This window comes from Apteryx mantelli, chromosome 9, assembly GCF_036417845.1.
Source record: "Apteryx mantelli isolate bAptMan1 chromosome 9, bAptMan1.hap1, whole genome shotgun sequence".
Lineage (NCBI taxonomy): Eukaryota > Metazoa > Chordata > Aves > Apterygiformes > Apterygidae > Apteryx > Apteryx mantelli.
The window spans coordinates 16,926,708-16,943,821 of record NC_089986.1 but is presented as its reverse complement, the minus strand read 5'-3'; positions in this window follow the sequence as shown (position 1 = coordinate 16,943,821).

Here is a 17,114-nt window from a genome sequence, read left to right as displayed (position 1 = left end):
ATAGCATCATATGTAACCAATCAGTTATCAGTACAGAACTGAAAACACAGCAACTGGACAGATGGGCAATAGCTGAGCATTTGTCAGGATCCATTTTTGCCTCCCCTAGAACTTAAAGTATGCACATTTTACACAGCCAAAGTCTTTCCCAGTCCCTGATAAGACTGTCTGTATCCCTAGGACAAAAAAAGCAGTGTTTTTTTTTGGAAACTTTTGAGGAGTTGGGACCCCTCAAGTTTACCTTCAAGTTTCATTGGCTTTCAGCATGATGATTGTCTATATAATGCCCTGAGACACACTCATTTGCTCCAAGCTCAGAGCAGTGTGGGCAATTATGTTATCTGGAGGAGGACTCTGGAGTGGCTCTGGGATCCACATTTCTGTCCTCAAATCCCTACTTTGGATCAGAGATGCACTGTTTCCTTTTTGAAGAATCTCTACCAGAGGAATGTAGGGTAAATATTTTTTCCAGGAGCATTAGGCGAGTCAAGGGTGGCTTTGGTTTTGGATTAAAGAGATGATGAATTTTACTGATTTTTATCAGATGCTTCTAAAGACACTTTTATGGCTCCTCAGTTTTGTATGTCTTCATTCTTAACATTATTCTCTTTTAATCAGTATCTATTTTTGGTTAAAAATGTGCCTCACTTTCCTCTGATGTGGCAAAACAGAAGTTGGAGTATAAACTAGAGCTTCCTGCCCGCAGTAGTTTTCCCACAGTGCAGTCAGACAAGCACGAGTCCGGTGCTTGTCATGTAAGTACATTGGTGTTTGTCGCTGTGTGCACACAGTCCTTGGACTTCCGTGAAAGAAACGGAGCTTCAGACCACTCCTGGGAATAGACAAAGGAGCGGTCGCGCTGGGCACTGCTGCGGGGAGCAAGGACCGGCCACAGTGCCATGGCATGCGGTGTCAAAGGCTCAGAGCGCGGGGCCCTGAGGAAGGAGTAGCGATAGGTGTTGTTACTGCCTCAGTGTTAGCAGGTGCAGAAGGCCTGGTGGTCCAGGGCTTCCCTCATTGCTCTTCATCTTTGTTTTCACAGCCCCCTATTTTCTGGCACTCCCCTCAGGCCCACGCTCCTCCTTGGATCCACTTGTGCTTGGATTGCTAATGGCCTTGAACCAAGCCTGACTGTGCTCCTCTGCTTAGTGTGGCCTAAAAATCTTCAGTAAGTCTGAAATCTTACTGCAAAGAAGTTGTGCAATTTTGCTTTGAATTCAAGCTTGCTTTGCCACTCCACAGGTAGGCAATGAGGTCAAAGAAGAGCACAGCAGCTGGACACAATTGTCACCTCTGCACTTCTGGCATGCAGTGAAGTTTAGGGAGGAATATTGCTGTACCTGCAAAGAAGGCTATATCTTCAAGGTCCAGCTGAGCCCTAAGTGCTTTGATTTCATTCATGATGCATGACACGAAAGCTGCAGGGTCGGAGATCATTAACCAAACATCAGTTGTTTCTAACGTTGCATTACAGTGCTCCACATGTATAGCGCAGAGGACAGAATCACCACTATTTTTGTTTACTTCCACAGTTTAAGAGGTCTCACTGTTACAATTTTTCCCCTTGATATTCTGTCTGTTCTGTCTATATTTTTGTTTACTACACCATCGTTCCTAATTATACCCTACTTTTTCACTATGCCCTTTGTCTCTACCTCTCTTTAATGTATACACCCTTCAAATTCTACTCCCTGCTAGTCCACCTTTGGCCAACATGTACCTATGGATTTTTTTTTTTTAATCTTTTCTCACGGTTGTGAAACAGGATAACAGAAAAGATCTGTGAAATAATTTGTCTCTATCTAAAATCAATGACGGAACTCCCAATTGGAGTTAGCTAAGATCCTTTGTTGATTTCCTCTTCTGGAAATATAAATGACATATTCATTCATCAGCAGATTCTTTTCTGAGAGGTTGGTTTTATATGCTGTGGGTGAAAGGAATTTTAAAGGACACAATGCCATTTAGTAAAAGCGACTGTATGGACACAGAAAATGTTTGAATTTTTTCTATCTTGAGAAGAAATAAACCTGGAATATATTTACTGGTGCATCGCAGATAAGCAATTTCTATTGTGATGTGTTCTCTCAGAGACTGTACTATGGAAAATTGAGAATAATGGGCCGTGTCATGCCTTCGGTCCATGTGCAGAGCTCACACTGATGTCAATAGGAGCTCTCTTCACAAATCGAGGCCTATATATGACCCATAGAGTCACTACTAGATCTTTCACATATATAACTACAAAATTAATGGAGCATTGTAATCCATTTTGAGATCTAATGAAATACACCATGATTTAAATTGCAATTAAACAGAGAGATGTCAATAGGCATCGATGAGTTTCCACATGAAGACAACAACGTTCCTGCTACAAACTTGCAGCTTTTGAGGAGTAATGGCTCACAGACTCTAAAAACACATTTACTTGGAGCATTATTGATCAAGCATCTAAGGATCCCTAAACATGTGAATTATATCTTTAGTTGTAACAAATAATTTGTACATCCAAGACTGTATCCATTGTGGAAAGATCACTGAATTGCATGTGATAAAATTCAGTATTTCTTAATTGCCTACATTTAAAAATAGAACAACATAACATTGTCAAGTTATGCTTTTTATGGCTGGAAGAGGTTGGAAGGTTGTAGAGTTTGGATGATTACAAAGAAGCTTGTTTAAACCTTGCTTACTTGATGACGTTTCATACGTCCCTAGCTTTTTAAATTATTTAACAAGATAAAATATTCTGGGGCTGCGTTTCTATGAGAAACGTCATGAAATAATTAGGGCCTGTGTAGTTCACAGCACAGAGACCAAATTTTGCTACAACAGTGTTTAAACTCTATAGCATAACTCTTGAATTCCACAGTAATATTAATCTTCTGGTGCTCTGAAGTATTTCATTCCCTGCTTCCTACCCTCATAAAAATACACACAGAGCTCTGGCTTATCTTTGAAATTACCCATTGACGTAAAATATGAGGACTATTATTTTCAACTGTGTTTCAAGGAAGTGTTTTCTCGTGTGCTTAGTAGGCAGAACAGTCCCGTTCTTTAGGCTTTCGCTCCCTTTATACCGTCCAGAAGTTAACCTCCCTGCTCGCCCCCACTGATCCATTGTTCGCTGGGGTCCTGCTTGTCAGCCGGCACTTTCTGACAGCCACAGGCTGCTGGGAACTGGCTTTCTCATTTCTCTAAATAATAGTTTACCCTCCTTGCTAATTCCATAAAATAATAAAGAGATCATTGTACGTCATAATGTCATTATCTCTTCGTTGGAGAGGACGAGCGCCGGCCGGTATGTCGGAGGCTCAAGGCTTCAGCAAAACCGTGGTGTCCCAGGGACGTGTAATTTCACAGAGAAGGAAGTGCAGAGTCCCCTGGACCCTGGATTAATTAAATGAGGAAGCCATTCCCCTCAGACTCTCTGCAAACTCTGGCAGAAGTCAAAATTTCACTTGCTTTTCGGACTTTGTGTGTGTGCAATTCTCAGCACTATACATTGTATATGTACTATTTTTAAACAAAATATGATATCTTAGAGTAAAATAACAAAAAGGCCAATTATAGAATACATTTGTCATTACAGGACCATGACAGTTATAATCCAAATAAATTCACGTAGAAAAGCCCTGCAGAATTTAATATTAGTAACTTTACCATTGAATTTTTATACCCTGCAAGAAATTTAGAGGTTGACCAATTAATTTTGCCTTGTAGCTTTTTGATGTCTGCTGCTTTTTGCTCCACGTCACCATGGCCTGTTTAGCAGTTATCTTGCCAATCAGATGCCTCGGCGGCTGTTTTGTGATGTTATCATAAAGCAGTGAACCAGTGGCATTCAAAAAAAATTACAGAGGTCCCATTTGCTCCACTGCACCACCTTTATTTAATATCCCACCTATAAACCTTAGTGGGGAGACGGACGCTTTGTGTCTGCATCATTCCTCTGTGCTGAAGTTAATTTCTAGGCAATGTATAAACACGGTCCCTGGAAACTATTTAACCCAGGAGTAAATCTAAAAGCTGTTTTTTCTTATTGTTTCCTGACTTTCTAGACACTAACCAAGACCAGCAATTTCTTAAATCCTACATATGATTTCACACATTTGTAAGTTATAAAACAACTCTGTTCAGCCTCTCATACCTGAGCTGATTTCAGCTCCTATAGTGGATTGCTGTGCTGTTGAGCCCTCTTTGGTCTGAAACAGGCTTTGCTTTTCTTTTTCCTTTTTTTTTTTTTTTTCCCCTTCTCCTTCCTCTTTGTTTTTTCAGCTTACACCTTCTCTATGAGCAATGATCTCAGATGACAAGAAAGGCTTTTCTAGCTCACCATTCCCTTCTCACACATTGCTCGTGTAGGGGTAGTATATAAAACTTTGCGGGGTTAGTCTGGATGCTGCTGTCCCAGTAAGGGCTACAGGGAAAAAGAATCGGGAATGAGGCTTATTCCTTACTTTCTTTTCCTTGACCCTCTCCCCCTGCCCCCCAAACATACAGGTGATCTTTCCTCTTACCTTTATCCTTTGATCAAGGTGCAGTTGCCTGCATAAGAGGACATGCTTTTAGCCTAGTAAACTGTGCAGCTCTACTTTGGAAGACCTACTGATTTCTATTAATTGAAGCGACTGCTCTTCCTCTCCACAATCAGTGGAATTTTTCTACAGTCAGGCTTGTTAAGAACAGTTTAAACTATGTTTTTCTGGACTGAAACTCTGTTCCCAGACTCTTCTTCTTCTTTATTCCTGTGAACATAGTGCTCTACTGTATGTCAGTTTGGTCTTGTTTGTGGGTTCATTTTCCCCTCCATTAGAACAGCTTTTCCCTCTTTTTTTTTTTTCTTTCTCTTCTTGTGATATTGTTCAAAGGCTTCTTGTGATGCCTTGAAAAAAGTTATTGATTGTTAGATCATTTCTCTCATTCGTTCAGATGTTTCTGGTCCCCAGATGGAAACATCACAGCTGCTGCTCTGGAATTCACTATCGACTTTTGTCTCTGGATTATCAGAGCCCCAAGCAAAAAGGCCTGATTCCAGGCACCCCCTTTTCCCTCTGTTGAGGCTTAAAGCTGTTATCCTCGCAGCTCAAAGGGAGTTCCAGTGCCTGTACATGGCCAGAGTCTGGAGCAGTAAGGTGCTAGGAGTGCTTTCTTTGAGCTGTTTTTCTAGTGCTGCTTTTTTCAGTTTCTGTAAAATTTTTCAGTTCTTCAGTATGAGCACCAGATCTCAGAGACCGCTCTGCTTTTCTGCCTCCCTCTGCTGTTGATAGTCCTTCTCTGGTCATTTGTTTTATGTTTGAGGGCCGGAATCGGGCTGACAAATTAGTATTTTGAAATTCAGCCTTTGCTGACCACCAGCCATCTGCTCAGACAAAGAAGAAAGTGGGAAGGATTGCTGTTTTAAATGCTTTTCACCCAATCCCTCAAGGAAAGCCTCCTTTTTAAATTCAAAGGGTTGTTATGATTCAAAGAAAATGCTTATTCTACGGACTGTTTCCTTTCCATTAAAGTTTATTTATACCCCCCTCCTTGTCTGAGGGTATAATTATGAATGATCTAAGCTTGTAGTGAAATCCTAAATTAAAAAATACATCTGTTGCAAGGATTTTCTCACCAGAAACCTTGAAAATGTTATCCTGTCTGCGTATCCATATATTTGTCTGTCTCTCTCTAGGTTTATGACTATCCTTTATATGTTCCAGAATTAAATGGGATTAGATTGCTTGCTGTATGTTTTAACTGCTGTATATGTTCACAGAAGGAACAAAACTATGTGGAAATCTGAATATATTTTATATTTATTTATATTCTCCTTTCTATTGCATTTTCACTGCTAAAAACTGAGGGGATTAAGTTGTATTCTTCCTCTTCCTTATTTAACAATAACAATTAGTGTAGCAAAAATTATTTAAATGGTAAAAATTATGTCAAAAAAGAAAAGAGAAATATAAACTATAACAGTGTTCACTCAAAGGCTAGGTGTTTTCATGGCAACAAAGTGGAATTACTTTAGCCAAACTTTTCAGCATACCTCAGGAAGCATCAGTGAAACACATTTATTTTTAATTAAGGCCAACTCTGTCCCAACATTTGCTTTAAATATGAGGACCAAAGAGCATCAGACAAGGACATTATTTCTTCAGTCCTTTGAAGCTGCTGCCTCCTGATATGTAAGGGAGGGCAACACCCACATGGACAGTGGGTTCATGGCAAAATTTCCACTTTGCAGAAGATATCCAGATAACACTTTTCTCAGTTGGATTTTACCTGATTCATAATCTTATTTTTTCATTTTTAAAACATTGCAGTGAGAAGAGTCCATTAAGATGGTGTAATGTTAATTAACGTTGTTATAAGCTCTTCCATTTCACTTTCATGCATTTTTGTTCATCAAAAGGTACATTGTGGAAATGATTCTTTTACCCTGCCGTTTGCCTATATATCATTTCATGCTAGTACTGAAAGGTTAAATGTTATAATTTATGCTAATTTTAATTTCCCGTAGTGCCATAGGCAGTACAAATCAAGCACCAGCAATTGATTATACATCACTGACAGTATAAAACAGAACAAACATACAGTTCTGTCAATGAAAGGCCTGTGCCAGGTTACTCATACTAGGTTGTTATGGCCTCCTGAGAACAGCAGTCAAAACTAAGTAATAATGATGATATGAATATTTATGTTGTGCATAGTTCTGGATCTAAGCCCTTTTAATGATTTTCCATGGTACTTTTGTGCCTCAAGAAGTGTGATGGAAAGCCTGTTTGCCTCTTGAAGAGCTGTGTGCAATAAATATAGGATCTAAATTCTGGCTTTGGCTTCTCAGAGGAGGGTCTGAAGTTGTAGCAGTCAAGCAGAAATCCACCAAAGCACATGCCTGAACAGGTATGTGTAGGTTACTATTTCAGGAGAAGGCAGAACGGAAGATATGGCTTAGGCCATCACAAAGCAGTCAGATTGCTCCCTTAGTATCATCTGGCAGCTAATCAGATCCCCTGTCCCTACCATGAAGAGTAACTTCAGACTCTTGGAATAATACTCAGTTCCTTAGCCAGGACTTTTCAAATAGCTGGTTTAAACATCCATGTTGCTCAGTTACAGCGGTCTTGCACCCTTCCTTCCTCTTCTCACCACACAAAGAAGGTAACATATCACTCTTGCTTACAACTCCTAGGAGCAACTGGAGTAATCTCTGCTGTCACTCTACTTTTCCAAAACTAGAACGGTATTCGCAAAGGTAGCCACAGGGTAGATTCCTGGCACTTATTTTCATGGATAAATGGCTCATTCCCTACTTTGCAACTTACCTGTAAAATTTGTAAAATAATGAAAGAGAAGAGAAAAATAAGGTCACGGAGGTTCAACAGTAGGAAGTGTTGGGTAACAATATTTTAACAGCATCATGGAACAGCTGCTTAAATCACATGGAAGATAGGCTTAGATGACACTAAAGCTTTTTGAGACAGAAGAAAATGCCATTTGGAGACAGACTGAAGTGCCCTCTGTGGCTGTGGGCAGTACAAAAAGGACTCAGTCTGGCTTGGGATATAGGGTTAAGTGTTTCAGGATGTTTTTCTGCTGCCAAGTATCCTCCAGCCTGGGCACAGGCCAGTGGTTGGTTTCTTGTGGGCACCTTGCTAGAAAGAGACCTTGGGAATGGCTGAGCTAGAGAGAGGGCTGCTGTCTTGCGGGTAGATCTAGGAGGACAATGCCACATTGATTTTGGGGGAAGAAAATGGACCATTGACAATAGGATTAGGGAACTATTGCCTCAGTGGAGGGCAAATGGGTGGCCCAGTGAGACGAGGACAATTACACAGTTATGCAGATCTGAGGAGATGGGAACAAGAATCTTGCTGTGAAGCAGTAACAACTGAAAAGCAAATGCTTAGAGAGAATAGTTTCAAAAATACTTGAGAGATTTCAGTTTACAAATTCTGTTAACTTTTAGTTGGAAGTCAGTTGAGGTGGTTTTACCACTCTATTATAGCCATGCTTGCTGATGTTTACATGTCCAAAACTTATTCAATATTTGTGTGATAAAGCTTACAATAGAAAAAGGAATTTACCTTGTTCACGTCAGCTTAACAAAAGTCATATAGCAATGTAAAGAAATGCGTTGGTGAACAAAGACAATGTGGTACTGGAAGATTAGAATATTCATTTTCAAATACAGTGCTTTAATTTAAACAAGACATTATTTTTTTTCATGTAGTTATTGCTCTTTGACTTAGAATTAGTGAAAAACGGACTAGTTACTTTAACCCAGATGGTTTTTTCCCCACCCATAAAGATTGGTTACTTTAGCACAGATGTCTCTTTTCCTTCCATAAGGCATATTAGAAGGAAAACAAAGATTCACATTTAAGCAATAAATAATAACAACTACCACCCCTATTGGCTTAGATATGTCCAAATCCAAAACCACAGCTAAAAGTTACTTTAAAGTGTGGTGGGCCACAACTTATAGTTCTTTCATTTTGCTTTCTTTTAAAAAGATTTGACTTTGCTGACATTTTTCTACACTGTTTCAATTGATCTTTATTGAGAAAGAATAAGGATAGAGCGGACCGACAATTTTATTTGACAGATGATTTATATTTTTGCTTAGATCTGGCCTGAAGTGTAACCACAAAGTGTTTGATAAGGGAAGGATAAAATAAAATATGGTTTGCAGGCCGTTGTAAGTATATGGGACATAAAATAATTGAACGGCAATCTTAAACATGCAAGATACAGAATGGCCATGCTGGAATTGTATTGGCGCCCTTTAGTCCTAGCATTATTCTAACTTCTTTTCTGCTTGCTCTTGACTCATGGTGGACAAGCATCCCTAGTTACCCATGCAAAAAGGACTTCTTTACACCCAGGTCTCCCCTTTGTAAATAGAATAGTGGCTCAGCCTCATTTCCCGAAGTCTCCAGGCTAGTCTTGAAGCAGCAAGTCTGGGTCTGAGATCAGCACAGGGCTTTTGTGGCATGCATAAGGTAATTTAGGTTTGCCCAGTTTCCTTTTCCATAAGGAAGCTGGTCTCCCATTGCCCATCCAGCATGATGCTGTAATGGATTCCTTGTAAAAGAAACTCCCCCATGGTTCCAGTTCTTTGGGTTTTCCATAAAGGAGGGTGATCTGGCCCAAGTTAAGCTCTGGTGCAATTGAAAACAAAACTCTTTTATGATAACAATTTTTCTCAGGCTTTTTAGCCATGTCCAACTTCTTGCTACTGCAGGGAGAAGTTAGTTGTAAGGATTTATATTCTGTTTATTTAATTACTAATTTCTGTAAAAGAAAAATTAATTCTATTACTTGTGGTGATGCATTATGCCAGGAATAACATTTATCATGTATGACTTAACACAATAGACCATTTTAAAAGATCTTTTCCTAAAATTTAATTTTAGATCTGGGACTATGGAGCATTTAGCGTACCTTCAGGAGGATATTTTGTATAAAAATAAGAAGAAACTGCCTTACTAGAATATCAACCATGCTTGACTGATATTAACCATATGAAAAAATGTATGAGACGTATAAACTTCACATAAGAACTACAGTTAAACCCACTCATATTTTTCTTTTAAAATGGATGTCCAAACATTAAAAGTCCGTATGTTATTCTTCTTAAGATCCAAATATATTTTTGGAGACTGAGTTCCTACTGTTTGCAATAATGAACACCTCATGGATGGCAGGGAAAAAAATCAACTTTCCCTAAATGCTACTGTTGGCCAAAGGAAAAATGAAAAATAATTTTGTAACAAGATGTCCTCTGTGCTAGGATAGCATTTTTTTTCCCATCCCTGGATGCAGAAGGAAGTGTTTCAGGGAGGCGTACTCACCTTCACCCTCTGTTTTCTTTCCCTAACCCCTGGTGGCCCCAAGCAAACCCCATGCAACCCAGCATGGCATAAAGATGAGGAGGCCACTGCAAGCATCTGCTTTCTCACTAAGTGCTGGGGACCAAGGACAAACAAAAGTCAATGAAAATACTCCTCTCAATTTCCCTTGATATTGGACGCTGCCCAGGTAGTTGATCCAGGACATATTGCCCTGTAGACCCTATTGAAACTGGAGATAACAAACATAACAGGTCTAATACTGGCTTGACGACATGGTGTACCGGCACCCCAGGATAAACTCTGCCTCGTTAACTGTCCTGTATTGTCTTCTGTAAATATAGTGAGTAATACAAAAAACATTTATTAATGAGGCTTAAAATTTTCCTTCAAATGATCTTCTTGCATATTTACATGCTTGTGGTTTACTGCCATTAAATGCACTATGTTTTGGCCTATCTCCTTCATTCATGCTCTCTGGGAAACACACTCCTTTGAGAGTGCTGCAGATAATTTTGTTCCCTCCATTTTTGCAGGATGCTTCAGTAGTTGTGTGCCAGTTATCTAAAAAATGCTAGTTTAGTTGGCCGAGCAGTTAGACGGATTTTTAGAGCTGTGGGCTCTAAAATTGGTGTGCATATTTTGTGCGTGTCTGAGGGTGAACGTGACTCCCAAAGACAGAAATGCTCGACTTTCAAAACTCGGTGATATGCGCGGTGCTACCCTGAATGTCAGAGGTTACATTTCAAGGACCAGCTCTGCTCCTTTGGTGGCCGGCCCCTGGTGATAGGAAGTCTGCTTGGAGCAAGGTCACCGCAGCACAAACCACCTGCCCATCGCTTGGTGCCAGGGGCCTGGAGCCAGGCAATCCTGTTCCAAAAGCGAGCGAGGCAGGAGGAGAGCGGGCGCCGGCAGAGGCCCGGGCAGTGGCTCTCGCAGCCCTTCCCTGGACAGCCTCCGCTGGCTCAGTTCCCACGGAGCCAGGGAGAGATTTGCAGAGCTGCCTCCCCTCTTCACTGCAGTCCCGGCGAGAGCTTGGCTGCGATACCACCACCGGCTTCCCGTGTGGGCCAAACTTGCTCTCCCGGGTGGCTTGGCTGCGGCAAGGTATTTGACATATCATAAGCAGGGGCTTAAGTTCTTAAGGATTAAAACAAAAGTTAGATAAGATTCTCCAACCAGCACTAGAGGATGGATTTAACAGCCATCTGAAACTGTGATGATATTGCACAATTAATTGAAAGATACTGAACGAGAAGTTGAAGGGGAGGATGCTATCATTCTGTTTGGAGGTGAATGTTAGTGGACCTGAAAGTAGCATATACCCCTGTTCGTTATTTTGCAGGGGATGCTGTGGACTAACATGGGAGCTGTTTCTGCCAAATCCCAAACCGCTACTTCTGCTTGTTTTACAAGGGACAAAGGAGGGAGAAGGGTTTTATACTGTGCAGCAAATACTACAAATAGAGTGTGAATATGAAAAGAATCAACTAGCTGTAACAAGTACAGATCAGCTTAGAAATAGCTACAGGTCAGTCGTTTAGCTCATCATTTTACCTCATTCTGATTGATATATGGTTGTTAAAGCATAATTGTTTGTTCTGAAATGGTAATGGACATTCAAAATATAACAACCATGTAAATCTCGTATGAGGGCAAGTTCCAAAATAAATTGCCAGAGGAATCATTCTTCAGAAATCTTAGATAGCTTTTAAATATTGCCTCCCAGTTTGTGAGACAACTACAAGAACCATGCATGACTTTATTTAAAGGATAAGTTTCCTCAAGTAACTGTACTCTCATTTAAGATCTGGAAAACTGTATCTGTGAAATGTTATATGTAAGCTGCATTTTACTCTTTGAAGCAGAAGGCTTTTAATGGACTTAATTCTGGTTTTAACATGGATGATGATATCTATATGTTAGTTTCATGTACTTCAGGTGATGTACTGACTTTATGTAGGAGCTTCTCAGTTTATGTAAATCAAGATAGTTCTATAGAAGTTACTGAAGATGCGCTGATCTCTGCTGAGATACCACCCACAGTTTGCATTTTTTAATACTTTGAATATTTATGTGAAGTTTTTATTTCAAGAGATTTTGGTGGAGTAGTTCTGCCTGATGGTTTTTTTTTTTTTTTTTCTGATGTAAAAGGGTTTGCTTCCCCCATCTGGCCATGTATCCATTGTGTCGTTTTCTGCAAATCTATTGCTCCAAGACAGCACATAGACTCATGTGGTTGAAGTAATCTGCCTCCCAGCCATCTACTAAAATAGCTTTAGTCACCTAAATATAAACCTACCCCATACTCTTTCATGTTCCATCTCAAACCCAGATTTTGCTGCCTGCCCTTTCCTAAAGTCATTCCCAGTTTAGACTTGTAGTTCTTTTCCCTGTGTTATTCCTGCTGGCTCCTCTCTACCCAACATCTTTTCGATGACCCTGTGGATCTCTCACTCCTGTCTTCCTCAGCCTGAAGCATTCCCCTCCGGTTTTCCTAAGGTTTTCCTAAGGGGCCAGTGAAACCCATGAGGCACATCTGAGCACCAGAACTGCCCTCAACACCTTCTTACATTTGTAACCACACTATCTAAATAACCTTTAAACAAATATTTTCAGAAGATATATAAAAGAGTTTAGGAGAAAAGCAACAAAATAAATACATTTGAAATTAACTCCAAGAGAAACATGTTTTTTCCTTCAAGTGACCAAAGGCAAATTCTTGCAGATGTTCAGAACAAAGCTACCAAATTGACTCTCAGCTCAGTGTCCTTAATATTGGGTCCCAAACTATTTATTGGTAGTGCCAGTCCATCTTGGATTTTATTATAAATGTAATATAACTCTCTTTTTCATCGTTTTCTTCTTTTGGTGTATGCTATAGCACTGAACTTTAGGCTGCCTTATCTTCATATTTTAGAAACTTGAGTAGACATCTATTGCCTTGTCTTACCTTTCTCATGTAAGCACTCACAGGGAGTTTGCTTGTATGACTTCATTTGCTGAGAACAGACTTCCAATTAGTAACAAATTTAGTATGGTTTTTAAAAAATCGAAAAAGATATATTGGAGTGTGCAAAGGTATTAAATACAAGCAGTAGGGGCAGCACTGTTTGAAGTGGTGCTGGAGCACAGGAATAGACCACTTGGGTTATGACTATTCCAGTGGGCTTGGGCCCATGTCCAGGCTGCATCCTGCCTCTGTGGAAGAGAGAAACAGGATCTCACAGCATTCGTGCTCTTCTCTACATTTAAGTTTCCATGGGAGAAAAGGAGAGGATGGGCTGAAAGGGTGCTGCTGAGTGCTCCAGCCAGGTCCTCAGTTTGGGCTCACAGGCTATGCCACAGAGGACAGCCATAGTCTTGAGTGTCCTAACAGTGGGCCTTAAGCAGTGTGTGAGGGCAACTCCTCTCACCTTCCCAGAAGCATTTGAGAAACCTGACCTCAGAATTTGATCTGAATCAAGGGGAGGAGATGCAATGGGCCAAGTCAACCCCCTGAAATCTAAATTGCCACAAGGTTTTGTAGGCATCAGGGTCTGATTCAAAACTTAGATCCCTTTCTATTTCACTCTATTCATGGCTATGCTGTTTATTTACCTACCTTTATCAGAACTGTAATAGCCTGTATTGTTAGGTGTTGCAGCTGCTAGTGAACGTAAAGACTATGTGTCTTTGGAAAATGTGATGCAGTGCTCATTTTGAGATGCCCAGGAGAAGAAAGATATGTTTATTCCCTACACTATTGCCACTGGTGTTAAACCTTGTCCTAAAATCAGCATTCGAAAGAAATATTCAGTTATTGCAACTCAGCTTTTGCTTCTTGGAGTGAGCACCTAACCTAGCAGAGATTTGTTTGTGTATGGTGAGAGTGTAAATGTCATGGCACAGCTAAATTGTTGTACTCCTTACATTGCCCTTCTGTACGCTTCAGCAATTTTTCACTCATCTAGACAGCAATGCAATTTTGAACTTTCCCAGGGCAGCAGTAACATGCGCTCTTCACTTTTTGTAATATGTTCAAAGCGTTCTTGATGAGCACACATTTATACATCATAGAGCTATGTATGACTATTTAGCATCCACCCCATTCCCTGTGGTACCTCTCCTCAGAGAGGAAGTGAAAAGTTCGCTACACTAATCACACTGGGGAATAGAAACACACTTTTAATGGATGTCACACAAGAACAGAGCGTATGTGAAAGCGTTCCATGCTTCCCTTGAGTAAAGAGAACATGAGTTGGAAAGAAAAAGTCAGATATCCCTTCCTCTACAGGGTCAACTTTTTGAAGTGTGAGTAGAAACTCTAAAGAAGATTTTCCCATGTCCACAAGTGATATTTCAGCATGCAAATGAAGTGAGATCCGTTATTCCTAATGTAGCAGTTAATGATTTGTTGATTAAATACCACATTATAATTTATTTATAAAAGATAAAGCATATTTTATAATATTTTTCTCAGATTTAAATTTCTAATCTGTCCTTCTGGCAATAAATCTAGCTCACATACTTTGAAGTTATCTTGCTGTGGATGATACAAACAGAGGCAACGAATATAGAGTTTGTTGGGGTGTGTGTGATACAAACACCTGTTTGCATAGTGTGAATATTTTCAATTCATTTAGTAATACATCTTAGAAAAGCCATCAAGAGATTGTCACCTTAAGCAGTTACAGGTTGGTTAGACCAGGGACGTTTGTAGGAATCTAATTTCAAGACGTTGGTCACCCCTTCTTTCTAAACATTTGGCCCTGTGACATTTGGCCATCCAAAAGATGAGCATACTTTTAAAGGCCTCCTTGTACCATCTACAGGATTTGGGTAGGACATTTTAGAGGTCATGATTTTAAAAGCAGAAGAAAACGTTTACCTCAGAAGTGGTGCCAACATGGGCAGCAAGCAGAGAAGAAAGCTCCCTGTCCTACTTGGGAAGTTGGGTGCAGCAAAAAGGAAATTTGTGTATATGGAACAATGATTATTTGTCACAAGTAACCACCTCCTGTAACCCGTAGCGTGAAGGATGAGCCTGATTCTGTTCTATAACCAGGTAATTAGGGAGCTACTCGGGGAGGATAGCAAGAATTATTTCTGCCTATCTTAGAACCTGGGCTGCACTGCTGTAAGGTACCTTTTGTAACACAAACCACTGTCAGTAATTTGGCATTGTGATTTGAAAATAAAAATCTGGACCATCACAGGGGAATTTAAGAAAATTCCTTTACACTTCCGTTTTCCAAATATTCCACATTACTTTCTCTATTTTTCAGTTATTTTAATGTTGTTCTAGCATGTGCTGTCACCTTGCATTTCATATCATTCTCCTCCAGTGAGGGAGGTGCATCCTTTCAGTGTATAACAGAGTAAAAAGGCATATAGAAGACATAGTGTAATATAAAACTTTACAGCATGCGCTGCTTCAGCTGAGAAAGGAAGCTTGTCACTTTACTCAGCAAAAAACATGGAAATACCATGGGATTTTTTCCTCTACAATTGGGCCTCAAATGTTCTCATGCTATACTTGTAATGTGCATTACTAGCTGATTAGAAGTGACATCAATTAGTCACATGTCTGTGTTTCTGATGGAAATAAAAATGAGCTTCTGTACACAAAAATCTCAAATTCATCTCTACATTGCCTAGGGATTTTTTCTCCTGCAATATCAGTTATCGGTTTAATATAATATTGTTGACTTAACAATGATACATTTCAGGCTGAAGGCAGAAATGCATTTTGCATTAATAAATTGTTTTGAGATGGGCTTAAAGAATATTTCATTATATAAGAAAGGCAGCTATAAAACCTATTTGGTGGTCTTTCAATCACTGATACCTGTGGCCTATTTGTGTGGATGGCATTCATCAGTGTGGCAGGAAATATTAAACAAGTGCTAGACAGTCATTAGTTCTCCTCAAGCAGAGGTCCTCATACCTTCTATTCCTATGCCATGGGAAAAATTCACTTGGTATTTTCTTTCTTGCAACTGTTCTGCTGTTCATAATTTGATGGAAAATTGATTAATCACACATTTAACTCAATGCAAGATCTTCTGCACTATAATAAATTATGGCCATTAATCAATAAGTACAAAGTAATTCCAGGAGTCTGGAGACATGCTGGTTTCTAATAGAAAAACTTGTGCTTAGGCCTTCTTGCCAGTGACCACTTCATCTGAGGTATTTTGCACCTGCCTCAATCCAATTAGATGACATAATTAATGAATCTCAATGCAGTTGATAATTTGTTATACAAAGGAAAGAATGTTTTGGCACCTCTATTAAGTCCTGATGTACAAATCTTTGCAAAGTGAGTTGCGTAAGGAATACTAGGAACCCAAGATGGGAGCCTGCAAGCTCAGCTATGACAGAGGAAAAGTCTGTTTATTCCAGGGCAGTGAGTATGCAAATGCCACTGTATTTTAAAATTCTCACATTTTCTTCTTGAGCAAATAAAAGGAAACGAACTGCGTGCAGAAGTCTTCCATGCCATCTTGCTTGTTTTATGACAAATTAAATGGTATGATTAGAACAAGTATTCAGGAAGTACTGTTTCCCAGGCAATCTAATCAATGTTTCCTTGGTCAAGTATCAGTTACAGTTTTACATATCGCAATCCATTTGCACCTGTTATATACAGCTAACATATAGGCACTCAATATATTTTAGTGAGAGAAAGAGTGTGAAGATAAAAAGAAAACCAGTCTGCTGCTAATTCTGTCACTAGGAGACGCCATGAGCAGATTTTATTTAGAGACTTTGAAAAACAATTAGCTGAGGATTATAGGACTAAAAGGCCTTTACTAGCTGTACCTGGAAAATGCTTTGCCCATTTAATGCCTTCTAAGCTGTCATTGTGCTTGAACTTCAGTCCCAGTGATTAATGAAAAGCTGCAGGGCACAGCTAGAAGCTAAAGTCTCAATTATGAAAAAGCAGTAACTAGTTTAATGTGCTGATGCTTTTATACTTAAACTGACAGCTGTGAAAAATGGCAATATTTCCAATCATGCTTTAATAATTTATCATTAATTTATTGGCATGTCCAACACACTTTACTCCCACTGTTCTTTTTCTCCTTTTAGGCTCATGGCATTTCAACACTGAAGAGCAAAATCTGTTGCAAATCTCTAAGGACAAACTTCCTTATGGTGCTTGAGTGACTTCTGTTTGCAGGCATTCAGTATTATCTAGTGGTAGACAGTTTACCAATGTAGATACAGCATGAACAATTTTGTGGGCTACATATTTAGCTGCTGCTAAATCACTCCAACTCCATCAAC